We start from the raw sequence: 26,719 nt of genomic DNA on the forward strand, positions 1-26,719 counted from the left end.
AGTTAGGCAGTTAGATTGCAGCACCTCTCCTTTTCTGATGTGGATTACCAAGAGGGAGTAATCATCATTCATAGTTTTCCACTGGCAACTTTACCTGATACTGGCAGGTAAATCACAGAGCAGAGCGTGGTGCTGTCCTTTAGCTTTGATACTTTCAATTGTAGCAGGTCTTCAGAAAACATCCAATATAACCCATGCAGGACTTTCAGCACAGCTTTTAAAAGTAACTAAGGAGTTTGAAAAGACTGTGCTCTATATGAGAGCAAACAATAAAGTGACTGTGGAGGAGGCTACATTAAGATTGTTTGACCTATAAGCAAAATAAAGGGGAGGACAAGACAGGCTTTCCTAGTGATTTACTTCTATGCCTATGAATCATGGGGTTTTTTTTCCTCTGTTATTGTGATTGCATTTTTTTTTCCTCAGCACTGCTCACCCTATCATTATGGGTAGAAAATGTAAAGGGATTGTGATATTTTCTCAGCAGTGATGAAAGGAACAGGACACTTCAAGGACATGCTGTAAAAGTTGTTAGGACTTCAAGATGCTGTAGATTCTTCATCTGAAAGCACTGTGTAGGATCTGTGTTGGATTAATGTGAGTCATGCTGAAGGATGCTGGCTTTACCGTAAGCAATATTGATCTCGCATATTTACTTTTTAACTCACCAATTACAATAATTTCTCTATTTTTCCCCAAGATTTCTGGGTGAGTACACTTTTGAGGCTGTAAACTCCATGGGAAGGAGCCAGGCAGTTCATGTTGGCAAAGAATCTGGCAAAAGACATTGCTTAAATATTTGCCAAGAGCAACAGAGGCTTGTTTAAAAAAAAACTGTATGTTTCAGCTATTGTCTTGAGGGGCTTATTGGAAGAGAGCAAATAAAGGCACAAAATTTTGAAATTTTTATAAAGCTCTCAAAATATTAAGGAGTATTTGCAAGATAGTACAAGTTAAATATATTTTAGTGTGGTTTGATGTGGGTTGGCTTTTTCTCTATTTTTGGTTGAGAGGAAGGGAAGAGAAAGCAGGAGGGGATGTGTGCTGTGCTGTCAGTGAGAAACCTTGGAATTGGAAAGTAGAAAATGAAAAACAGCAGATGTGAAACAGTGGTTTCTGACTTTCTTCTCATGAGCACAAATGTATCAACTTAATAATATCATTTAAAACCCTTCTTTTTGGGCCATGAAAGTAAAGAACGTGGAAATAATTAGTAGCAGTCAAAACAAATCCACAACAAGTCATTTGTTCTTGGTGAAATGTTTCTCCATATTGCATTATGGTTTCTGTCTGTCCAGACAAAGTATTCCCCAGACACAAGGGAACACTTCTGACATTGTATAAGATTCCCATGCAAGACTGTAATGTGGACATGGCTTTGTCACAAAGAACAAATGTTTCCCACAATATGCAGCAGAGCTGTTTAGAAAGATGGAAGCCCCAGTGATACACTGCACTGCAGGCATAGTTGCATTTAAATATACTAATTTTAATCCAATTATACCAGCAGGTCAGAATATTGTGGGCTTTCATACTACTGATATTGTGTGAAATATTAGTTGAGCTATGCAGCCAAATAACTAGAGAGGATTTATTTATGACATTTACTGGTGTTTTTCAGAATATCAAAGACCTAGCCAGCAGATTATGCAGCAGATGTATTACATTGAAATAGAATTGATTGTGATTTCCTGGATATTTGGGGATTTTATAAAAAGGGAGAGCATAATTATTGAATAACTTCTACTACAGTTATCACAGTTTTTTTTGTTCTGTTTTGTTCCTCCCTCCCATACTAGTTACCTTGATCTGGTGGAATATGAATTTTTCTTCAATAGAAGCTCTTCTCTTGTGGAGAAGAATCATCAGCTCCTAATTAGCTCAGCACACTTAGCATTTTGCTACCAAATATGTGGTCTGTCTAAAGGTAGATTGGTTTATGTTCATGTTTTTGAGCTCATGCAGCCTGAGTAGTGTTTTTCTTCAAGAGGAGCTCAGGCAGTAGGAGTGGTACAAATCTTCTCAAGCTGTGCAAGAGTGGCAGGAAACATGGGCTGTTATCAACAGAGCAAATGCGGGTCACTCACAGGTGGGTTGAAGGATATTCTTTTCCATTTTGTTGAAATATCTCCAGGCAGCCAGAAGCATTCTAATTTTTGCAGTGCTGTTTTGTTAACTGAAAGAACCTAAAGAAATATTTACATATGAGCTGCAGCATGAGCTCTCAGCTCCTTTGAAGACAGCAGCTACAGTGGATGAAGTTTGTGAGGGGTTGAGGTAGACATTATAGCACACTTAACCCATCGTTGTTGCTTTTCCATGATGTGTCAAGACAATACCATAAACATCAACCACCTCCAAAGTGGATAAACTTCCGTGCTGGAGTGTGAGGGTGGACACAACAGGTGAAGAAAATAAAGGCAGAAAATAAATGCAGTTATTTGGTGTCTGCACCACATGCCAGCACCACTGGCATCAATAGGATCTCTCCCTTTTTTACCAGCAGCAGTGCTAGTTTTGTGGCATCCGAGCACTACAGAACTTCAGGAGACTTGTGGCCGATTTCTGAGAAAGTCTCCATCTGAGAGTAGTTTTGTTTAGGTCTTCCATGAAAAATTCACTAAACCAAAGGGGGCACCATTTGGGAGAAAAATTTTGTGATGTTCAGAGTGGTGGTCTCCCTACTGATAGCACTGAGTGTGGTTAGAGATACTGGTCTGTTATCTGACACATTTAGCTCAGATTGAAGCAATACACAAGTGTGAAAACAGTCCTTTTTACTGTAGAAATGTTTGAAGAATTTCTTCTGGGAAGAGCACTGAGCTGGTGGGTCATTTTCGAGGTCCTTTTAGCCTAACAGGCCTTTCCCAAGTCTGGAAAGCTTATGACAGTCAAGGGAAAAGTTGAACAGCTTTTGCTGGGATTCTGCAACAGTTTAATGAGAAATGGAAGTGGGTCATTCTGGATTAAAAATTCAATTGAAACATGTTTTGTTAGCATTGAGACATTTGAAGATCCATCTGCAGAGGGTGTGACCACTTCTTCTGCCATGACATCTGTTTGGAAGGAAGTGTGAAATTTCGTTTGTGATTCACGCCAGAGCTACAGAGTTGGGAAATTCCCTCTCCTCTCATTATGTTTGGTGTCTCACCCTTGAGTGGAAAGGACCATGGTTTGCTAAAGGTCCAAGTGAAAATCTATTTTAATAAAATATGTGAGTCATCAAATTCTAGTTTCTCTTATTATAGATGCTGGGAAATTTAGCTCTTATTGTGATACTATCAAGTTGTCTGAAAATTGTTAATTTATTAAAACACCATAGAAAGGACTGTTGTGAGGCATCCTTTCCAAAGTGGGCTAATGAGGAAGAAAATAGAAGGCAAAATGCAGGAATTTGTTTCAGAATCATGGACATTGTATGTTAAATATTACTGTTTGTAATGGAAAAATCTGTTATTTTAAACTACTGTTCAAAATCTCATGGTTTGGACTAGTTAATTTTGTTTCCTGCTTGGGTTTGAACATTTCATGTCCCTTGGAAATTAGATGTTGTAACTAGTGTTCCCAGTAGTAGTGCATTAAGCTGCAAAGTGCTGGATTTCAAGCATATTAAGCAGTAAGTACTCTTGAGTTTTTATTGTTGCCACATACCTTCTGATAGCCAGTCCCATAATCATATAATATGATGCCTCAAACTGATATGCTTATTGTTCTGAAAAGATTAATAGGCAGATGTTGACCCTGGCAGCCAGATAGAAGGGAAGATTTCTAAAGCATTAAATGTGATATTGAATTTGCTGCATCAAACGATCTATCTTTATTTTGGCTAGGTTGCTTATCTGTTAATTGGGATCTGTAAGTCTAGTTATAAATGTTTTTTTTAAAATACTGTCAAAAAGTCAAATCCTGTGTTTGCAGTCCTAGTGGGCAGAGGATCTTATTGTGATAGCCTGAACACTTCAAAAAGCTTCTGCATCTATGCGTTTTGAAGTGAATACTGCTGTAAAATCCAGGTCACTTCAGTTGCTTTAAAACACAGTCTCAGAGGAGGATTTTTGGTAATGTTGAGTACTGTATGCACCTCTGGGGCTCCCAGCATCAGAAGGAAATGGACCTGTTGGAGTGGTTCCAGAAGAGGGCCACAAAGATGGTCAGGGGACTGGAGCACCTCTCTGGTGAAGGCAGGCAGAGAGAGTTGGGGTTCTTCAGTCTGGGGAAGAGAAGGCTCTGGAGAGACCTTACAGCACCTTCCAGAAACTAAAGGGGTCCTGCAAGAGAGCTGGAGAGGGAACTTTCGCAAGGGCACGTGAACAGGACAAGGAGTAATGACCTTGAACTGAAAGAGGGCAGGTTTAGATTGAATACTAGGATGAAATTCTTTACTGTGAGGGTGGGTGAGAGAATGGAACAGGTTGCCCAGGGAAGTTGTAGAAGCCTCATCCCTGGAAATCTTCCAGGCCATGTTGGATGGGGATTTGAGCGACCTGGTCCAGTGGAAGGTGTCTCTGCACACATCAGGGAGGTTGGAACTAGATTATCTATAAGGTCCCTTCACACCAAAGCTGTTCCTTGATATATGCCCACTGAGTTAGAAAAATTGGTTCCCTCAAGGCAGAGTTTCTTAGCATGGGCACAGTCTTACAGCAAATCATCAGACCAGTCTTTTTTATGAAGTGGAGCAGCCTGTCTCATACTTTGCAGCTCAGCGAATGGGTGGATGATGCGCAGGACAACTGCTGAGCACATAAACATAGCTTTAAAGGCATCTATTTTGAGGAATTACAGAAAATAGAGTCTGTTTGGAATAATCTAACCAAACTAGTGAATACTCAAGTTTATTTTCCATTGTCTGTGAAAGCAAGGAGATTAGTGTTTGCCCACAGAGGAATCACATTGGATCTGCCGTTTTAGTTGTTACAGGATATACAGCTGGGTAGGCATATCTGTAGGGATGAAATTAGAGAACTGTCACTCATTTGTTTTCTCCAGTCAAGCATAAATCTCTAATTTTAAGGGCATTCTACCCTTGGTTTAGATTTGTTTATTTTAGTTTTACAGTCTCCATTTAAAATCCATTTTAATGAGCTGTTTATGCAATGATAGTGTTTTTAATATATGTTTAGGTTTTGTGCAACTCCAAGTCAGGCAATGATGTGTGAAGAAGGCATGAATTAATAATATGGCAAAGACAACTGGAATACCTCCAACATACTAGCCAAACAAGATTTTAAGGTGGATGCCTGTCTGCCCATTTGCTTGCCTCTGCCTCAGACCTGAGTTCAAGCTGCTGTTTCTCTCCTTAGAGGTGACTTTTCTTTTCTGGTTTTCTTGCATCCTGAAGCTGGTTAGGACCCCCAGCCTGGTGCATGAGTGGTATCAATGATGGTGTGGGTTTGAGTGTGAGAAGGTCAGGGAATGGAGGAACGCCAGGAAACCAGCCTTTCTTCCCATATGCTATCATTCTGCACTTAACTCATGCAGTATGGGTGAAGTGGAATGGTACCAGGACTCAAATCAGCACCTCACATCAGCTCTGTAGTAATCTTTACCCAAGGCCATAGGTGGTCAGCTCAGGAACCTCTGCTGGTGTTTGAAAAGTGTTGCAAGCAAACCCAAATCCCAGAAGCATCTCCAATAGGGAACATGGTGCATGAATGTTAGCTGGGCAAAGACTGTCCAAATGCTATGTTTGTCTGTGGCTTTTCTAATAGTGGCAGATCTGTGTGGGACGGTTTGGTGACCCAAGCATTGCCATAGTGCAAGGGATGACAGGGCCTTTTGATACTCTTTATGCGTGCCTACTTCCTGATCACTCATAAGAGGCTTCATAATTTGTCTCCAGACATACTTTGAATATAATAACAAGAATAATTAAAACTCAAATAGCAATTTGGTGCTCTGACCATCTGGGATCCAGCCTGAGAGATGAGATGTAGTACAGGCCCTGAAGCTGTTAGAAAGTAGTAAGGTAAGCTTTCTTCCTTTTTTTTTTTAATTAATTTAAATGGCTTTTAAATGATTTTTAAATGAGTTCATACTCACAACAGCTTTGAAAATTTGTGTCTTGCCAGTGGGATCTGACTGCTGCTTCTACTGCTGTGCCTCAGTCTGATTCCCAGCTGGAAAAACCAAACCTCTGTATCAGCTGGGTGCAACCTCAGCACAGTGATAAAGGAAAGCGAATAAATAGTTGGAAGCTTTTCTAAACATCATTTAGAGAATCCCTTTTTTAATATATGAACCCCAGGGAGAAAAGAGAACAGGGAGAAAGAGTATATTACATTTGCTTTATTAGCATAGTGTGTGATGGCTCTGTTACTTGCTTGAAAAAAGGATGATGAGAAGTATTGAGTGCGTGAAGTTAAAGCTGATGGAAGTGTTTTATGGAATATCACTTTCTAGCAAGGTTTTCTGTTCTCCTTGTAGAGGTTTTCTGTTCTCCTTTTCAGACTGGAAAGGCTGGATTGGGTTTTATCCTACTAAGGAAACCAAGAACACATTGAGTGTTAAAGGAGGAACTGGAAGAATGGCAGAACCAGAGCAGTTAATTCTGGCCTCGCCTTGGGGCTTCTGCATCCCAAGTATAGCAGCAGAGTAAAGAGGAGTCAAAACTGCACTGATTGTTTTCTAGTGTGAGATAGTGTCTCTGTGGCAGGGTGTGACACTCCAGTGCTGCCATTTCTAGCCTCATTAAGCTTGTTATTAAAAGACAGATCTACTGTTATCAGGTACAGTGGTACACTGATGCAAATAGGCAACTTTCAAGGCCCATTTTAAGCCACTGCACCCTGTCACGGTGGCAGGTCATTTGGAGTTAGAAGGGCTGTGCTGAGGCTGTGTAAAAAACACTGAGATGGTTGGTGTATCTCATGCCTCCTTAGCTGGGGCAAGCTTCCTATGGTGGAGTATGGTGGAGTTAACAATTACAAAAGCTGATACAGAAAGACTGGTGAGAATTAATTCCAACTAACATCAAAGGGGAGAGGGAATCCTTTCAGATGTCACACACTAGGTTAGGCAGAGGAAAGGGAAAAGGGGTGGTTGTTTCCTTGAGGAACTTCTTTTAAGTTACAGGTGAAGCTGAGGCAAAAGAGAAACTTTTTCATCTGAATGTGGACATAGGTTTTTGGCCAGATGAGTAACCTAATACTGATTACACCATTCTTTTCTTTGTTTAAAAAAATCTGTCTTTAATGAAGGACAAGTGGCAGAAAAACATATTGAGATTTTTAATTTTGCAGCCAATGCCACAAAGCAAAAAATCAGGTTTTGGTGACTCAGCTCTTAGCAGGATTGTCCCATGCTTTGGTGCAGCAGTGACTGCAGAAGCAGTAGTTTTCAGAGATAATGCTGAGCTGAGCCCTGATACTGGCTTCGGTGCTGTCTGTTGGTCAGACAGCTTATACCTTCTGGTCTCAATGTGCTTAAGTCACCAGCAAGGTTTTAGGGCTAAAGCAGTCAAAAGGAACTTTTTTAGGGCCAACCAAAAGGTGCCTTTTTGTCCCAGGGACTCTTTTTTTTTTTTTTTTTTTTTTTTTTTTTCTCCCCTTTTTCTGGCTGCTCTGTGCCTGACAGATGCAATCTTCACTTGAAGATATGCATCATGGTGGGCAGCCTGGGGTTAACCTGAGCAGTTGAGCCAGCTGTCTTTCAGGCCTGGCTTTACCAGTCTGATCTCAGCTGTCAGCATTTGCAGCCCTTGCTGCCGAGAACTCTCAGGCCCAAGAACAAGTAACGTCACCGAAAAGGCACTTCAGCAGCTTGTGTTGCAGTCCATCTTTAGCAATGTCTTTAAATTTCCTGAGGATCTAATAGGAGCCATATGAAGTACCCTGGGAAGCTTTCTCAAAGGAGAGACACCAAGATGCCAGAGGGAATTGCCACTGAGGGTTATGGAACCATCTTCCCAGCCCTTTTCAGCTCATTCCCAGGTTGTGAGCCAGGAAAGTTCTTGCTTGATTCAAGCCTATCAGAGTGTGATTCCCAGATAATTTACCTGTGTCTGGGGGCTGCCTCGTGGTAAGAGTAGAACTGCACAACTAAGTACAGCTCAGGAGAGTGCAGGGAGGGGGGGAGAGAGGGGACCTGGCAGAACTAGACAGTTTAATTGTGAGACAATTCCCTTCTCCTTCACCTGGACAGACAGGCAGTGCCTTCAGGTTGCATCTGAGGAGCTTCTCTTCAGACCTTAATCTGCACCTTTTCACTGTCCCACCAGATCCAGGGTAAATAACTAAATAAATACATATATGTGAATGAAAAAACCCACATGAAAAAATCAAAATCACCACTAGAAAAAGACAATCAATGGTAAGAAGGAGGAAAACTTGGTTGTAAGTGGGCCACATAGAGGAGAGACGGCAAATTTATTGTTGCAAACAGATTATTTTTCCCCACCAGATGCTGTTCACAGTAGGGGAATTCCACTGATTTGGTCCTCAAACAAGAGGACAGAGGAGGATGACATCTTGAAACCATCTTCCACCACCTTTAAAGGACTGGGACAGTTTCTCCACTGAGAATTTCAGAATAACTTGTTCTGCTGCATGGGACCAACATGCTTGAAGCCCTTGAAAAGGCAAGAAACAGAGCTGGTTCAGTGCAAATTGTCTTGCAGCTTTTTTATGAGGAGGGCGGCACATTTGTATGTTGCTGTCTAGACATACACAAACAGACTGACAATTTCTGTGTATCCTTCAGAAAGTAAATAGTGACCCTCTAGGAGTCTGTCCATGTAAGCGTGTTTCTGTCTTTGCCCCAGGCTGGAAAAGGGTTTTACAAAAGTTAGGGACTGAATGAGGGTATCCTTTTGGAAGCAAAGGAAGGGGAAAATTAGCAACCCAAGGATAGCAGTTTATTGTAGCAGTGGTGTATAGATGCTGCCCTCCAGCTGGTGGGGTAGGGCAGGATAGAGACAAATACTGCTGGGGGAGAGCCTGCCTACCCCTCAGTGCTGCTGTGTGACCATTCATTTCTGTACTATTGCCCTTGCAGATAATTTCTAACTTTTTTCAACTCTTTGCCTCACTCTGTTGGTTATTTACTCAGAACATGATTTTCCCTTCGACCTTCATTTCCATCTCTTTGGTCCTGCTTTCCTTAATCCATTCTTGCTCCTCAGCTTTCCCGTATGCTGCTAAAAGCTAAAAGAGACCCCCCCCCCCCCCACCCATCCCCAAATAAAATTAAAAAGTACTCATGAGTTGTGAATGTAGTGACTGTCTAATCTGGCAATTGTCCTCTCTTCCCCTTCTTTCTCCCACAGGCTTTGCTGTTCACTTGCCCTCTTTCAGTTCTGCAGTAGGAGTAAATTCCTTGCCACTGAAGAATATCTTTTGCTTATCCATTTTAATCACAACCTTAATGGGAATTCAAAAAATATAAGGCACAGATTGGACTCTGTACCCAAACTGTACAGGACTGAGACCCTATGGTGTGTTACTGGAAAAGTCTGTCTTATTCTTGCAGGTGAAACAACAATCCTGTTAACAGCAAATGAAATTACTAATAACAACTGGCCTGTATGGTTCCTCTGACAAGCCAGCTTGTGGAGAATGGTTTGGTGACTGATAAGATAAGGGAGTGGAAAAGAGACATTGGGAGGCTGTTTCATTGAAACCTAAACAAATCTCACGTGCTGTAGATTGGTTGACGTCCTGCCCTAATACTTCACTTTTATTATTAACCAGAAAAACAAATCAAATCGAAGTTCCCAAGGCAAAACAAAACAAAGTGAAAGTTCCCAAGGCACAGCAGGCTAAATAAAAATATGCTGAAAGACATGCATAATATATTAACTGTAGTTTGCTTCATTTGTAAAGAGCAAAAGAGAACAAATAACCAGTGGTTTTGCCCCTTACGGGCCTTTGTCAGGGACATACTTCACTGAGCTGTTCAGTGGAGAAAAAGATTTTTAAAAACATTTTTTCATAAGATTTTCCAAGCTGCCCTGGAAATATATATTAACTATTAACTTGTTCTCAGGATTTTTTTGAAGCGGGACATTTCCAGCTCTCTGACTAATTTGAGTAAATTTATGCCAACAATAATGCAACCAGTTCAAACCTGCACACCTTTCTCTCTCTAGCAAGTGGGTGCTACTGAGCTGTACAGAACAATTTACATGTATGTGAACTGCCAGGACTAGACCTTTAAACATAATTTCTGTGATATCATTCTCAAAATTACAGCTAATAATATAGAAGCCTCTTTTTTCCCCCCATCTTAGTCATAAATGCTCTTAAAATGTAATTCTAAGTAATGTAGATTTAAAGACTGTAATTTAAAATCAAGTGTTTCTTTTTTGGTTTCTTTTTTTTTTTTTAATTTTATTTTCTGGAGGGGGTGTATCCTGCAAATGCTTTAGAAATGAGAGCCTTATTTCCAGTACAGATACAACCGTTCTGGCTCCAGTGCTGTCCTCAGCCTGACTCCTGTCCACATGCTGTCTAGTCCACACCCAGCTGGCTGCTATTCTGTGCCAGAGCTTGCTGACACAGCCATCACTGGGAAACTTGTAGGAAATATCATCAAAATATGTCCTAAACATAACAGCATGGGATTTCTGAGGGACTCAATATCCTCTTCTGCAGTTAAAGCACTATATATATATATATATATATATATATATATATATATATATATATAGACATACATACACACACACACTGTGGTGCTGTTGGCAGATGGAAACTAGTGTTTTTAAGAAGTTGATTTAAAAGGTGACAGATTCCAAGCAGACAGAACACAACAGATTTTCTTGCTGTTCTAATTCCTGCTGGATATACACCCGGATATCTAAAGAAACTGTGTGCTTTTCAAACCTTCACCTGAAATGACCTTGCAGAAATCTGGAGAATTGTCTTTGCAAACTTGTAGTCACATTATATGTAAGGGTTTCTTTTGTGAACCAGTTCTCAAAACAGGCTCAGGCTTCCTTTGTGACCCCGTTTCACCCCATTAAAATCCCTTTCTAATTTTTTAACAGTTTCTGTGTTTGAAAGCATAAAAAACTGAATTGGAATATTTCAGTCTAACTGAAGAGCATTTACAAAAGTAGAAACTTGTATTTCAGAGAACAGCCCCAATTGTGTTTGCAGGGTGCAAAATACATTGTATTCTGCTGCCATACATGCAGACTGTCCCTGGTCTTGGAAAGGCTTTATGAGAGATTTAATCCCTCACTGATGTCTTGCTTTTATGATTTTTAATATGCATTTGTACTTGCAAGCCCAGAAGTTCATGTGTGCAAAGGGCTGCTGTTCTTTTGGGAGTATGGCTTTTTAGGATTAGACTACTGGAGGCCCTATCTCCATCTTTTCCAGAGATGACCTCTGTTTATTCTTAGTTTTCAGTGTAAGAGCTGCCTGTGCATGCAGCTTTTCCATTATTCTATTAGTATTTCCTTTATCAGCTCATGACACCGATACTTTAGCAATGAGCATATTGCAGATGCAAGTCTCTTGCAGGCACAGGAGGAACCTGTTTTGTTCCAAACAACCTTACTTTATGTGGCTGTATGTTGGAGTGCAGACACTGCAATTTTAGTATCAATTCAAGAGGAAGTGCTTGAAGAATTTATTCCAATGCAGCATTATTCTGTTCTTCTTTGGTGTTTAGTGGACACAGGCTAGTTCAGGAGAATCTTTCCATGTGCAGGGCTATAGGGATGTGAAAGGATGCCATTAAGATTCTCCCTTGGATGACACACCCTGATACATGATTGCTGTTTTTTGGAGGAGTTGTTTATTTTTATTTCATTCAAATCTTTCTTTGCTAAAAGCTTTTTGCCAGTAATTGCAGGCTCCAAAGTCAGCGGTAACATGGCAAAGACACATCCCAAATATAACAGATCCTAATTATACTTTCGTTTCTTAAAGTCTCTGTCAGGCTGATTTCTGCATAAAGAGCAGCTTGCCAAACTGGAAGTGAGCTGGCTGGTGATGTGGGTAGGAAAACTATGCAGAAAAATAATGACCTTTCCCTCTGTCAAGGGCATCTGCCTGCTCGTTGCTGCAATGGTGTGGTGCCACAGAATCCCTCAGGTGTACTCACTGATTCCTGCTGATAGAAATCCAGAAATCTTCCACTCTGCTCAAGCAGACCCTTTTTGTATGCTCGTGTGAGCACGATGAGACACACGTATATCCCCTCCAGGCTTAATTATGTGACACAGGACTGTGAGTGAAGGTGGAGGCCAGCAAAGAGCTCTAGCAAATCTCCATCAGCGCAGTTTTTTAACCAGAAGTAGTCTTGTGGAACCCCCACTAGCACTGCTCATTCCTCTAGTCTGTAGTCCAAAAATGAATGTATTTCCATATTGTGGCTTTGCTATGAGTAGTTTAAGACAGCAATTTTCAATCTCAGTTGTGCTGCTAACCTCTTCCAACCACAAAAAAATCACTGTGTGGCCCTATTATCATCAGATTACTTAAAATAAATACAAACATGACAAGTGCTTCTACCCTTCCTAGAAGTATTTTATGTCTAGAGTCATGAACTCTGGTTTTAGAGGAGGTAGTTCAGTCCAAAAGACCATTTTCTGCTTTGCATAAACCTACATAAATTTTGTTGGGTCAAGGATAAGACTATTGCAAATAACTCTCTGTAACAAGCCAGTAACAAAAGAAATCAGAATATGCCTCTTTTGACAGAAGGCAAAGTTGAAAAAAAAAAGAAAAAAAAGAAAGACAGAAGAGTAAGTTTGTTTAACTCAGTAACTTTTGACATTTTTAATGCCTTCCTTCCAGGAAAATGGAAGAAATGGACAATGTTTCTGATCATTGGAAGGGACTTGGGGAAAGTCTTGTCCACATAGGAAATCTGTGTTGGCAGAAAAGTGTCCATGACAGGCAGTTACTCATCTGAGTAATTCCTTAAATGTTAACCAGATTTTCTCTTTCCTGAGCAGATTTCCAAATCATCGAACTGACCAGAACTTTGCTCCAGTGCAAAGTTTGAGGACTATTTTAGTCCTCAAACTGAGGACTATTTTTTGATCGTCCTCAGGACTATTTTTGAGGACTATTCCTGGCGTAAGAGCCTCCTTCATTCCTTTTCTTTTTCTCCAGTAACAAAGTAAAAAGAAACCCAAGTTTTGCTTTTGGTTGTTCCTTATGATCAACTCTTGATAGGGACTCTATTCATGCTGCTTTTGCCGCCAAAAAATTCCCCATGGCAATGCAAATTCCTTTTTCGTTAGTACAGACAATGTTTGTAGGCCTGATGAAAGCATTCTCCTCCAGGCTGTTGTTTTCTCTATGCTTACTACTGCTACCATGTCTCAGGCAGACCTCATGGTCCTAATGCTAAAATGACTCTTTTCTGGGGGAGTTACTCACAGACGTGGTAGACACATCACTATTTTTTCTCCCCCTGTGTGTGTATGCTTTCTTTCTGGTATCTCTTAGGAATTTTTTCCCTCTTGTTATTAGTGGCCTCATTTCAAGGTATATGGATGTTTTGGTATTGTGTATTGGAGATGAAGCTTTGCCAAGCAAGTATTTTTCTTTTTTTTTTTTTTTTTTAATTTTCAGGATCTCATTGGTTTGGATAGCAGATGCAAATATGTAATCTCTTCACAAAGATTGTATGGATTGCAATCTTCATGTGTATATTCTGTGTTGCAGAAATGCCTCCACGCTCAGTACCACTTTTGGCCCATTTTATCATCTGCTCATGTTGGTGCTGTACAGTGTTTAATCATGCTACACTGATAATAAGAAAATATGTGTTTGCATGATACAGTTCTCCATTATGTTATAATGGAGAAATTGCTGCTGGTTTTATTCCTGTTAAGATCTGCAGTAATTTAAGCTCAGTTGTAGCTGCTTTGATTTAGGTGGTTATGTGCTCTGAAATATTATGGTGTTCCCTACTTTTCTCCCCTCATATCTGTCCAGTCTTTCTCAGCTGGCTGGGCTGCCTTACCTGTGAGCCTGCCACTGCTCTGGGCTTGGGTGGCTGACCTTAATCACTGTTTCATTGCTACTCCAGTCGTAGTAAAACTCTGTATGGTTTGGTTCATATTTGTAGGGTGTTTTGTTCTAGTTCTGTGCTCTGCTGACCCCTGGATACTTTTAGCTGGACCTAGGAAGAAGGTTGTTTTGGAAGTTGTAATTGTCCTTCATTCGGCACATGTGAGACCACACCTGAAGTACTGTATCTGGTTTTGGGCTCCCCAGTAAGAAAGGCATAGAGGTAGACTGAAGCAAGGCCCCTGGAGAACCACCAAGATGTACAGTGAGCTGGAGCAGAGGATATATGAGAAGAAGTGGAGAGATCTGGGACTGTTCAGATCAAGGGAAGGTCATTGGGGAATCTTATTGCTGTCTAAGACGACCTAATGGGAGGGGATGTATAAGACAGACTCTTTCCAAAGGTGCACGATGATCAGAAAAGAACAGACACAATTTGGAACATTTGAAATCCTGACTGTATATATTTGGAGGGGAAAAAATCATCATATGTGTGATCAAAGACTGACACAAATTGTCCAGAGAGGCTGTGAAATCTCCAACCTCAAAGCTGTAAAAAACTTGACTGGAGAAGACTGAGCAATCTCCTTTAAGAACAAGAGGACCCTCAGTGGTCCCTTCCAATATAAATTATTCTGTGACAACCTTAACCTCCGAGAGAAAGAGCAGATGATACAGGCAGCTTTGAAGGTCTGGATGGGAAGCTCTGGGAATCAGTCTCCAGAGAAATAGGATTTAGGGGATAGCTAGTTACAGAATCATAGAACAGCTCAGATTGGAAGAGACCTTGAAAGATCATCTGTCCAACATTTTGTGGGAAACGAAGCCTAGATGAGATTATCTAGCACCCTGTCCAATTGCATCTGGAAAACCTCCAAAGACAGAAATTCTACCACATGCCTTGGGAGGTTGTTCCAGTGGTTGGCTGTTCCTAGAGTAAAAATTTATTTTTCGCATTGAACTGAAACCTCTTTTGGTACAACTTTCATCCCTTACCCTTTGTCTTTTCCCTGTGTCTCCTTGCAAAGAGAAAGCCTCCATTCTCTTTGTAGCTGCCCTTTAAGTACTGGAATACTGTGATGAGGTCCCCTGAGCCTTCTCTTCTCCAGGGTGAAGAGAGGCAATGAGTGAATGCAATTTTCATCCAAAGTTTTATAAACAGTTCCAGTGAAAGAAAGGAGGGCAAGACAGCTGCAGGAAGGTGAAGGACAGAGACAGTAACTCTAGCCAGTTCTGATGCCTTGAAGTCCCATCCTCCCGGATTGCTCTCCTCACTTCGCTGTTGTTTACACTTCTTGAACCTGAAGCTGCAACAGTGTCCTTGGTTCTTGGGCTAGAAAAGGATTATTTTCTCTAACTAAACTGTGAAGAGAACTTGCTAACACTTTATATGAACTCCAGAGTTATATACTAATGCAGTACAGAACTGAAAAATATAACAGCTAAAACTTAAAGCATCATTCCCTCTTCTATTTTTGGAGGACTTGGAGAGGAACTGGGCGCAGAATACCACTGCTGACCTGCAGCTCATACAGAACTGCTGTGGTTTAATCGCAGCCAGCATATAAATACCGTGCAGCCACTCACTCATGCCATCCCCCAACAGCCCTCCCTGTGGGGAGGAGAAAAAAAGTCAGAGTTGTGGGTTGGGATAAGAGCAGTTTCATAAAGGAAGTAAGATAAAATTTAATATTAATGATAACTATAATAATGCTGCTAATGATGATAATAGAAGTTATTGAGTAATGAAAAAAGGAGAGAAAAAAAACCCAAGAAAAAAAGTGATGCACAACACAGTTGCTCACCACCAAATGAGCAAATGCCCTGCCCATTTCTGAGAGTGATCCCATTGATCAGCTGGGATCATCTGTCCTGGCCATACTCCCTCTCAACTCCTTGATTGGCAATGCATGGGAATGTGAGCAGTCCTTGACTCACTGTAAGCACTACTTAGCAGCAATTAAGACATCAATGTGTTATCAGCCTTATTCTCATACTACATCCAAAACACAGCACTGTACCAGCTAGAAAGAAAATTAACCCTATCCTAGCTGAAACCAGGGTAAGGACACAGCTAATAGACAAATGATGGGGAACACTGGCTGACTCCTGTACTCCTACATGAGGTCAGTAAGCAGGATACTGAACATGAGGCTCACCGTTAGGCAGGGCTGCCTGTCTTCCTTTGCTCCTTGCCTCACTGCCTGCCTGCCTGCCTTCAGTCCTTGGTAACACCCAGGCTGCTGGCAGCACAGCTAGGAGATTGGTAAGTATCGTTGCTTTAGCCATTATTAAAGGCTGCTAGCATTGTGTGCTGTGACATGTACCTGGTATTTGTTACTTTTTCTCTGGATTGCATAGTATCGTCTTGGATGGATGTGAGCCAGTTTCCAAATCCTGCCCTTCCTCTTTGCCTCCCACGTGTTCAAAATCCAGCTGTGTTCAGCAGGTATAAAAGTGCTGACCTAGAGAGCCCATGACAGCCAGCTGCACTCCCCTATTCCCTTTCTCTCCTGTTTCCATCGCTCATTTTTCAAATGAAGCAGTTCTGCTCTTTCTGGTGCTCAAAATGGGAACTGTGCTTCTCAGTGCAGAAACTTTCTGCCCTTGCTGTCAGTCACACAAGGAGTTCACATGCCACCTGCGCCAGTTTAAGAAAAAAGTCACTTGTACATGTGCAGGGAGGGCCAGCTAGTCTTAATTCGGTTTTCAAACATATAGTATGTTTTGCTCAAGCAAATAATTAATTCAATTCACCTTTTGAAGTTTGTTATGAGAAACAGTCTCAGTAAGGCATTGTTCAGCAGCATAAATCCTAGTAAGTCTTTAGAAGTATAAAATTTTGGTGTGGCATCTTCTGATCAGTGAAACAGGTCTTTTGTGTCTGGTCAGCTTTCTTCCATGTCACAGCTGCCTGGGGAAGGGCAAACAGAAGCATTAGACCCTGCATGAGAATATTCATCTTCCTTAGACAGCAAACATCCCCCAAATTGCTATTCATTGATAGCTTCACCCCATGGCCACCTTCCCACAACAGATCCCTGGACCCCTCGGTCCAGGGCCTCAACAGTACAGAGGAATCACCATCTGAATTGCCCTGTGCAGCAAACATGAGGCTGGGTTTCACTCTTTGGGTGCTGGTGGAGCTGGAGATGAGGTCAGACTTTTTGCTCGGATAGTCAGCAGAGGAAAAGACACCTGTCATGCTCAGAGAGTTCGAAAAGTAGAGCAGCCTCTGCACCTGCATTGTAGAAATGTGGGTGAGAAAATACGTGATGAAGTGAGGGTGAAATTTGTTGCAGTGAAAAACTAAACAATAAACAGCACCTGTTGCTTCTGTGCTTTTTGGCTATCATATATGAAATGAGCAGATCCATCAGGCCACTGCTGTTCATTATTTTACTGCATTTGGCAAAGCTGAGTGTGGAGAAGATTCAACTTAGGAACCTCTGGAAACTGAGGGAAGCATGAGGGTTTTTGTTTTTTTTTTCCTCTGAAAACTTTTTTTCTTGAAAAGCAAGTAGGGCAGACAGAAAAGGGAGTATTCCCTTCATTGTCATGAAACTGGTGAATTAAGATATCCTGGGAGAAAGAGTCTAAACAAAGGGATATGCTGGAGTGTAATCATACTGTGTGAATTGGAAGTTGATAACAAAGAGCTGTCTACAAGTAAGCAACTTCACAACATTTCCATCAGTCCAGGGCATTGAGTGTCCCTGCATGCTCCAAGCCAAGTGTTGGCTTATTTGGGGGCTGGGAATTGCACTGTTGGAAATGACAGGCTGCCAAGCTGTTCTCACAGATACAGGCAATTTTTGCAGTGAGCCAAGAATTAAACTTTGTGGCCAAGAGTTAAACCTTGTAAACCTGTGTCAAATAACAACCCTTTTGCAGTTCATATGGTGTTTATGCATTTGTACCATTAAAGAATAAGTCTTATTTGGAAATAAGTCTCAATTTTGAAATCTTTTAAATTTCCCTCTTTACATATTATTCTTGCACTATAAGAAGGCATCATCTGCTGCTTTTACAATGTACTCTAAGCAGTAAGACTTGAATAACAAATGCCACATTAAGCTAATAAACCTCTTTAGACCAGTGGGTCATGGCACTGAAACTGCCTGTTCATGGAAGCTCAAAATTCTTCAGCTTTAGAAATCCATGGAAGCACAAAAATCACTCAAAATAAACCCACAGAGAAATTACCTCCCCTTCCCCACTGCTGTCCTGCTGTGGGAAAGACCTTTTGCTATCTCTGATTTCCCCCTGGAGTGAAATCGCATCCACCATTCAATACAAAATTAATAAAGGTATATAGAGCATGTTGAGCAAACACTGACATATCCCCAATGGTGAATTTACATCCCTCCATTCTGTTTAAAATTAATAAAGGAAGACAAGGCATACAAAACCAACACAGGAGAGTATAAAACCCCTCACGCAAAGCCCACCAAGGCTTGGCACTGAGGGCGAGCTTCTGCCCTGGAGTAAGCAGCTCTAAGTGTGAGGCAAATCTTGGGGTGGAAATGCTGCTTCCCTTTCTTGGGCAGGTTCAGGAGGGCTGCCTGGCAGCATGCCCAGTGGATTTGTCACTCAGGAGTGGGAATTGCCTGAGCTATTTGATGTGTTTGCAACATGTCTTGTGACATTCCCTCCTTCCTGCAGGTGATGTGCAGGATAAAAGATGCTGTTTCAATTGAAGTCTTGCTCAGCTGCACCCCACCTTCCACTTGCCTTCTGCCCTTCCCTCTCCCAAAGGCACACTCTGCTGTTATTAGCATGCAGTTATGGGTCTGTAAAAATTTTCTGTGATCTGAACAGCCAGCCAGAGGCTTTATGGGCTGTTGTGATGGACCAGGGTCTGCTGGAGCAAGGGATTGAAGATATTGTGAATGTCTGTGGCATTCGCCCTCTTCAGAAACTTGCTTGATTTTAGGATAGAAAATAGGTAAGTGTCCTCAAACACTCCTTAGATAATCTGACTCAATGATTATTTGCTTCTCAGGTACCTCTTTATGAACTGGGAGGCCTGGCATAGAGGTCAGGTACTAGCAAGATGGGCTCTCGCAGTTATCCTACAGAAATTAAATATAATCCCTTATACTCAAAGCAGTCAATAACTTCTTTACCAGCACCTGTTACATCTGTACCCTTCAGAGCTGTGCCAGCCCCCTCCACAAGTGCCAGCCATTGATCCAGCTGCAGAAACATCCCATAGCTGATCGTGAACAGTTGGAAGCTGTCAGTTTTCGAAATGTTTATGGCCACACATTTCTGAAGAGATGACCTGTCTTTTGTTGCATGCTGGCTTCAGGTTAAGCTATTTTTTATCACTCTGATGTTTTGTAGACACCGCTGGTTACTCCCAGGTTTGCAGCATCAGCTTCTCCCACCAGCTCATGTGTATTTTATGAGCCCAGAGATGTTTTGGCAGAAAGTGGAGCTGTGCCAAAAAGAGTTGTTTCTGCTTTTCTTCATGCTTGCCTTTTTTTTTTGTACTTGCAGCATCTGAAGAAGGGGAATGCTATAGCTGTGGCAAGAAAAAGCTGCCCAAACTGCTTTGTAGAGTGATGGCTGGTGTACATATTTACAGCTGTCCAGGAGCAGTTGTGTCAACTGTGTGTCTTAGGCTCCTTACCTACCAACTCCTCACACTGCTTCTGAGAGAAATTGTGCCCGTCTGTGGTGGCTGGTGGCCTGTTGGAGGTCTGCAGATGGTACCGGTTGCCACAAAAGTAGGATTTATTTGGGGTCTGCCTTGCAAAGACTCCAGAGATTTTTTCAAGCTTGATGTCCCATGTGGGTTCACAGCAAGGCATCCCCCTTGTGCCCTGTGGGACAGGCCCATAGTGTCCTCCATCTACCAGCACTTCAGTGGGACTTCAATGGGTACAAGGCCAAGCTGCTAATCGACAAATTTCAGAAGCATATTTTGCAAGCAATGCCTTGTAGCTAACTTAAAGGTCAACTGCTCATTTGGATGAGGAACTGTGTTAGGTGGGATGAAGCTGTTGCAAGAAAACATCTTCCTTCCAAGAATATTCCTTTCTGTAGGCGGGTCTTTAGTCATCTTTGTAACCTTTGTCATCCTCTCCTCCCTGGGGAGTTTGCTCTGTGACCTTTGCTATTCTACCACGGCGCCTCATAAATTATTATTCTTTTAAATGGCACTTAGACTGTTGTCGTGACTGCTAGCCTTGAAGATTTGCAGTCTACTCTGTAATTTTGAGGGGGAAAAAATGGTTTAGTGACAGAAGAAATATTGTACTTCACGATAAAACTACTTTTGTGTTTCATTTTCCACTCAAGTCATTCATATCCCTGTCACTAACCTCATTCAGGTCAAGGGCTTGAGGCAGAGAACGGGCATAATATTTTTGGTCAGACTGATGCATCTGAATATTGCAAACATCTGTAATTTTGAATTGAAATGAACATTGTGTTAAATCCTCAGGCAGATATTATCAAGACATAATAGGTTACTGAAGGTTGCATTTCTTTTTGCAGTTCAGACCAAGGCTCTGTTGACTGGTTATTCCAGACATTAATGAACCTGTTTACACAAAGGGAGCTGCTCCTTATGGCTGCAAATTAGATCCTGGATTCTGCAAACTTTGTAGGAAAATCTGTGGGCCAAGTAGTTGAGATAATAATGAAAAAAATTAATCAGGCACACATTAAATGTGAAGCATGGAAGAAAACATCTGCAGCACCCGGTGGACATCTGGGTAACATACTTGCAGTGCGGTTTTGCCAGCTTACATCTGGAGTGGTTCATGAGAAGAGAGCAGATGCTAGTGTGAAATAGGTCATCATAGCAGCAGGGCATCAGAACAGAGGCATTTCTTTTTTTTTTTTTCTTGCAGTAACAGCTATTTCTTTTTATTCACACCAATTATGAAAATGTTAGCCAAGTATGCAACGTGAATGCATGTATTGTGACAAGCCAGTACTCTAAAGGGTGTCAAGGTAGAAAAATAACCTAACGAGGAGGCTTTAGAGAAGCAGCCCTTTTGCATTACGCACTGAATGTTCTTTAACAGACATACTGATTATTTTTTGGTTAAGATTATGACTTTTTTTCCCCCCCATGCTTTATTTTTGTATTTAGTAGAGATTTTACTAAATGCCTTCTAGGTGGCAAATGCCCAGAAGCAAAGATGCTAATTCAGGCGAGTTTCATCAGTCATTTCAAAAGTGAGGTCACACAGATAAGAGAAATGAACAGTACACAGTATGTGAAGCAGTGACATTCAGTGAGCCCTTGTCACTAGCAGCCATTAGCATGGAGGCCTGCTGTTACGTTTCAGTGCTTTATGTGCTTTTCTTGACCAGGCAGGGAGCCTTCAGAGCACTGCAGCAGTTAGTAGCATACAAGTTATTGTTTCTTTCTTGAATGCTTTATATTTTTAGTGCCATTTAGATTTTTTCCGTGTCCCCTTGTGCATCTAAATTTTAAAGAGAATCGAAGAATGCATAATTCATATCTGTCCCAGAGGTAATGGAATGACTCAATGATATCCGTGAAGGAGATGATTTTAAACTTCATGTCTTATGCAAGAGGTCATATTTATACAAAAAGTGCGAAATTGGTCTCAGGGATGCCCAGATAATGATCCTTACAATAATGAGTGTGGATTCCAGGGGGGAGTATCACAGGAAGCTTTAGTGTCTTGTGTGTCACCATCCCTTATTATCACGGTATCATGGTTGTCATGATTGAAAACTGATCTCAGGCTTTGACTTATATTTTGACTTGGAATAGCACTTCCAAGAGGTATGAAAAGACAGGTTTGCTTTGATTCCATTAAAGTATTCATGCAAGATGTGAAGCATTTGTTTACTGCTGAAATGCTTTCCTTCATTTAAAGGAAAAACAATTGTTTATTGATGTTGGGCAGAGCCCACCAGTAGATGCTTTGTCACACAGCACAAGTCCACTAGCCTATTTCTGCTCTCCTTTCCCAAAAGCCTAGAAGTGCCATGGCTAGAAATAAGTGTCTGGTTCTGTGATATGCTATATGTTTGAAAATGCACTTTATGGTCTGTATTACAGACAGTTCAAAGGGAATATAAATTGGTGCAGTATTCTCTCTTTTCTGCTAATCCAGTTCCATATATTCATTGAATTTTTACCCTGAAACATATCTTTGAAAACAATTTACCACTTTGCATTTTATTTAACTTGGACTTTGCTGTATTTGTGTAATTGTTATGATCTAGCTGCTCCTGTAGTGTAAAATGTTTAATATCCTCTAAACCAATTCTACTCTGACTTTTAGCATTGTGTGTCCAAGGAGACAGCTGATTTTCTTTGCTTTTCCTTTGGAAACTTCCTAGTTTCAACTCTACTTTCCACTTTTTGCAGGATTGGCCATGAGAATTTGTAACGTTCCTTTGGAAATACTGTGATGGGGCCACTGAGAAGTTGCCTTCCTGTGTACAGGTCTGTAAAATGTATTGTGTTCTGACTATTTGTCATGGTTTAGGAATGGTATTCTCCAATTTAGTGCTCCCACTGAAACTACTCCAAGCTATTTGTTGCTCACTCCCCTCCTCTATCCCTGCCTCATTCCCTCCTTCCCTTCCCCTTCCTCTCCTCCATGGTGGAATGGTGAGGAGAATGGGAGTCAAAAGAGATAAAGATCACAAATTGAGATAAGAACAATTTACTGGAAACAGCAATAAGGTAAGAAAACGAACAGTAACAGCAACAGTACTAATGAATGGAGTGTGTAAGAGAAAGAAATCTTCTTGCTGACCCCATGGAAACCTCTGACAATACATGGCCACTCCCTCTGCCATGCTACCCCAGTCCAGAAGCAAGCCCTTCCTCCTGTCCCTGGAAGATGACCTGAGGTGGTACAGGATAACCTCTGGGTCCTAGCCATACCCCATCTGGCTACTGCAAAAATTAACCTTGTCCTGGCTGGAACCAGGACAGTATTTCAGCATGTAGACCCCTGTGCTGACTTGTTATCTTTTTTTATCTTGAATGCCTGCAAGCCAAATCTAATTTTATGGTGGAGAAAGTGTTGTGAAAAATTCATTTTGTTTCTCACCAGATGCTTAGGACATAACTCTATTCTGCTACTGTTGTACAGATGTAGAGTAACCCATTCGTCTTTCCTTCGAAGTGAATGATTGCAGTTTATAGAGTTGAACTGCAGAAAGGAATTGGGCCTGTATGTCATTTTCTTCTCACTGCTCTGCCTTTCAGTATGTTTTGGAGCTGCATTACCCTAAAAGGCCCTGCAATCGATTGCTTCCACCCAGGTTGCTCATATGTGAGCAGCTGACCACAGTTACAGCTGTGGATATTTTCAGAAGCACACTTAGCAGACGATCAGCAGAATTACTGAGGCTTTTGGGTCAGGAGGAGCTCAGGTTCATGGAAAGTTTACAAAAATGAAAAAAAAAAAGTTTATATTTAAGAGACTGTAAAAAGACCATAACAATAACGGCTTGACTCCTGTAGTGTCAGCATGGCAAGAAGTGGTGAGAAGCCTGTAGCTAATGCTATGTCCTTGTCAGCTGAAATGATAGTGTGGCCAGAAATCACTCTGATTTAGAGGGTAGAAAACACTCCCCTGCATTTCAATATGTTTTTCTATGCAGCTATATAACAGAGAAAAATTTTTATTTCTTACTGCTTTCACAGCTAGTACTGAACAGCATTTTAATAGAAATCTGCTAAGAAAAACCAATGGGACTCAACTTTTCCATCTGGGTGGTCATACCCTGCTATCGGTCACGCTTGGGGTCTGTAGGAATTGTATGCCCTAAATAATAATTTTCAAAAATGTTCATTTTTGATTATACTGTATTTCGTTTGCTTGGTTTACCTTGGTGTGTTTTGGGTGTTACTGTTTTCCTTGTTGACTCTGTAGCCACATACTGTTTTATTAGTCTGTAGGGATTCTGCAGGGAAAAGTAGCCTGTAAACCTTAAACAAAATCAGATGGATTTAGGAGATGAGAGGTATCCAAAACAACTTTTAATTCATTCTTGGAAATTATTATGATAATACCTTTTAAAGCCAACACAGCTCCAAGACACTTCAGAAACTCTTTGAACCTGGATGTAAACCTCACACAAGGGCACAGCTTCTGTAATGAGCGAAAGCCCTACATCAGACTGGTTGAGATACTGCAGATACAAATCTGATTATACTGCCTTGGGCCTGTGTTGAGTGAAAGCTCTGTGTTCAAAAATAAGTAGCTTTTCACTGTAATTGAACAACTGTTGAATGATCTGTGTCATCCTAAGGCTTTGACTGCACTCCTTTCTTTAATGATGATACCCCTTCAGGAAAAAATTGTGATTTTCTTAGGGGGTGGGGAGAAAGAAGTGTAAAACACTGGAGGACATTTGGAATAGAGGGAGAAAATTAGTTGCAGTTGGCATTTGCATACTTTACTAGTGGCAACAGCAGCTTTATAAAATCTTCCTTTCCAGACCTGTCTATGAGTGTTGTTTGAATCACGCCTCACCTAAGGCTTCCAAGAGTTACTGCTAAAATTGCCAGAGCAAACTGAGGTTGGACCTGCGTTTTAATAACACGATACAAATGCAGTCAACAGCTGCCATGTGGAGAATTTTTAGGCAAGTCATTTGTCTAAAACACATTTTAAAAGTTCCTCGTTCAGCAGTCTAGTTCTTGGAAATTTGTCATGTACATACAAATTAGTATTGTGCCATTTAAAAAGAGGATAAATATGATATTCATTTGATATGCGTACATATTAGATGTATGTATATTAAGAGGCATAAAGTAGTTGGGTAAAGATGTGCTGTACCTTCATTATAATGCAGAAGCAAAGGGAAACCAATTAAATTAAAAGGGAAGACAGTTCTACTGAAAAGGACATAGAAGGTGTAATTTCCCCTTGGAAAGTATTGCCCCAAGGTATTATCAAAAGGTATTGCCAGAAATAGATATTTACATCAATAAGAATGCCATCACAGATATATTTTTCATATTTTATCTTTATAAAGAAGTTACAGTGGTTACACAGCAGTGGCAGAAGGCTGAACTCACTGATCCTCAGCCTAGGGTCTGGGTGAAGCTTCTTCTCCAACTGTGTGGATCTCTTGTATCACTTCTCTGCAGTGTCTGGTATTGATATTGAATGGAAACAGGACAGTGATCTAGCTAAATAATTAGTTTAACCTGGGTCAGCTATTTCCATTTATCCCATGTCTTTCACTGCAAATTTCAAGGGATTTTTTTGTCATTTGTGAGCATCTCCTCCTCTTTTCTTAATCTTTTGTTTATTTCCTGCCTATGATGCCTCTACTCATTCTCCAGAGAGGCCTTTTTTCCCTGAGATCTTTATTACTCGTGCTTGCTTTGTTGGAGTTTTATTAATGTACTGCTCGAGTTTCTGAAGTTTTCGCTTGGGGTCACTAAATACGTCTTGCAGTGTCCTCAAACCTTTGCCCTTGACACTCCTGTGGTGAAACAAGTCTTGGTTTTACAGGGAGCAGAGAAAAACAAAAGTTGTGAAAACAGTTCATGGCCACCCCATGGAATGAGGAGGCTCTGACTCCTGGGGCTAGGCTCCTCTGCCCTGTCCTGCTGTTACAACCTGCTGGGCACACGGTCAGCGTGGGCTGGCTCCTGGGGGAGTTTGGTGGGGGGAGCACTGCTCCGTTGTCTTGCTGCTTCTCAAGTGAAGAATTCACGACTGGCAAAACACAAATCTGTCAAAAAACGTAGGAGGGAAAGGGAGAAGGGAGAGGAATAGTCTAGGGAGGACACTTTTCTACTGTAGCTTGTAATCATGGCTACTATACCCTTGATCTCCATAGCGGTGCTGCACATGGACCTGCTGCTGCACTGGATAAAAATGCAGCCATGCTGCCTGAAAGGCCAAACTCTCTGTGCCACCAGGCTTTGCTCAGGGCTCAGCTGTCCCACCAGAGGCTCCAATGGAGGGTTGCAATGAGAAAGTGGAGGGAGCTGGTGCACAAACCAGGACTGTGTAGGAGCATGGTTATCTTTGTGCATCTTATATGTAAATTACCTGGCTACAAAGTGACAGGAAGGAAAGGGGATGTTACTGCCTGGAAATATGCCATGTGTGCATTGATGCATATATTTGAATTCTTGAAAAGATGAAAACAAAATAGTTTGGTAGCTGGAGAATATCTAGCTAGATGCTTGAAGGAAATATGGGAAGATAAAATGGGAAGGTGGGTGAAGTGAATCTGACAGGGCTGCCATGGAGGGAGAATTGTATTTTATTAGAACAGAAATCCAAACAAGACTGTGGTTTTGTAAAGACTGTGATTTTGTAAAGACTCTTGTATCCAAATCATGAGACTTATGTGCAAACTAATTACAAACATGATGAGCTGGTGCAGGGACTTGAGCACAAGTCTTGTAAGGAGTGACTGGGAGAGCTGGGGGTGTTTGTCTGAAAAAAAAGGAGGTTCAGGGGAGACCTTATCACTCTCTACAACTGCCTGTAAGGAGGGTATAGTGAGGTGGGAGTTTGTCTCTTCTCCCATATAACAAGCAGTGGGGTGAGAGGAAACAGCCTCAAGTTGCACCAGGGAAGGTTTAGATTAGATATTAAGAAAAAATTCTTCATGGAAAGGATTGGAACAGCACTTGAACAGGCTGTCCAGGGAGGTGGAGGAGTCACCATTCCTGGAAGTGTCCAAAAAACATGGGCATGTGGCACTTAGGGACATGGTGGGGAACGTGGCCATGATGGGTTAACAGTTGGACTCAA

At 41.3% G+C, this 26,719-nt stretch overlaps 1 protein-coding gene across 6 annotated transcripts in view; it reads left to right on the forward strand.

Annotated features, from left to right (window-relative positions):
- ENOX1 (ecto-NOX disulfide-thiol exchanger 1) overlaps positions 1-26,719 on the forward strand; it is a 353,080-nt gene that overhangs the window by 89,447 nt on the left and 236,914 nt on the right. For all 6 annotated transcript variants that reach the window (XM_038138455.1, XM_038138516.1, XM_038138544.1 and 3 more), the window contains exon 3: positions 22,345-22,422. The gene's annotated coding sequence lies outside the window, so the exon portion shown is untranslated. The remainder of the gene's footprint in view (positions 1-22,344; positions 22,423-26,719) is intronic.

Source organism: Motacilla alba, chromosome 1 (assembly GCF_015832195.1).
Source record: "Motacilla alba alba isolate MOTALB_02 chromosome 1, Motacilla_alba_V1.0_pri, whole genome shotgun sequence".
Lineage (NCBI taxonomy): Eukaryota > Metazoa > Chordata > Aves > Passeriformes > Motacillidae > Motacilla > Motacilla alba.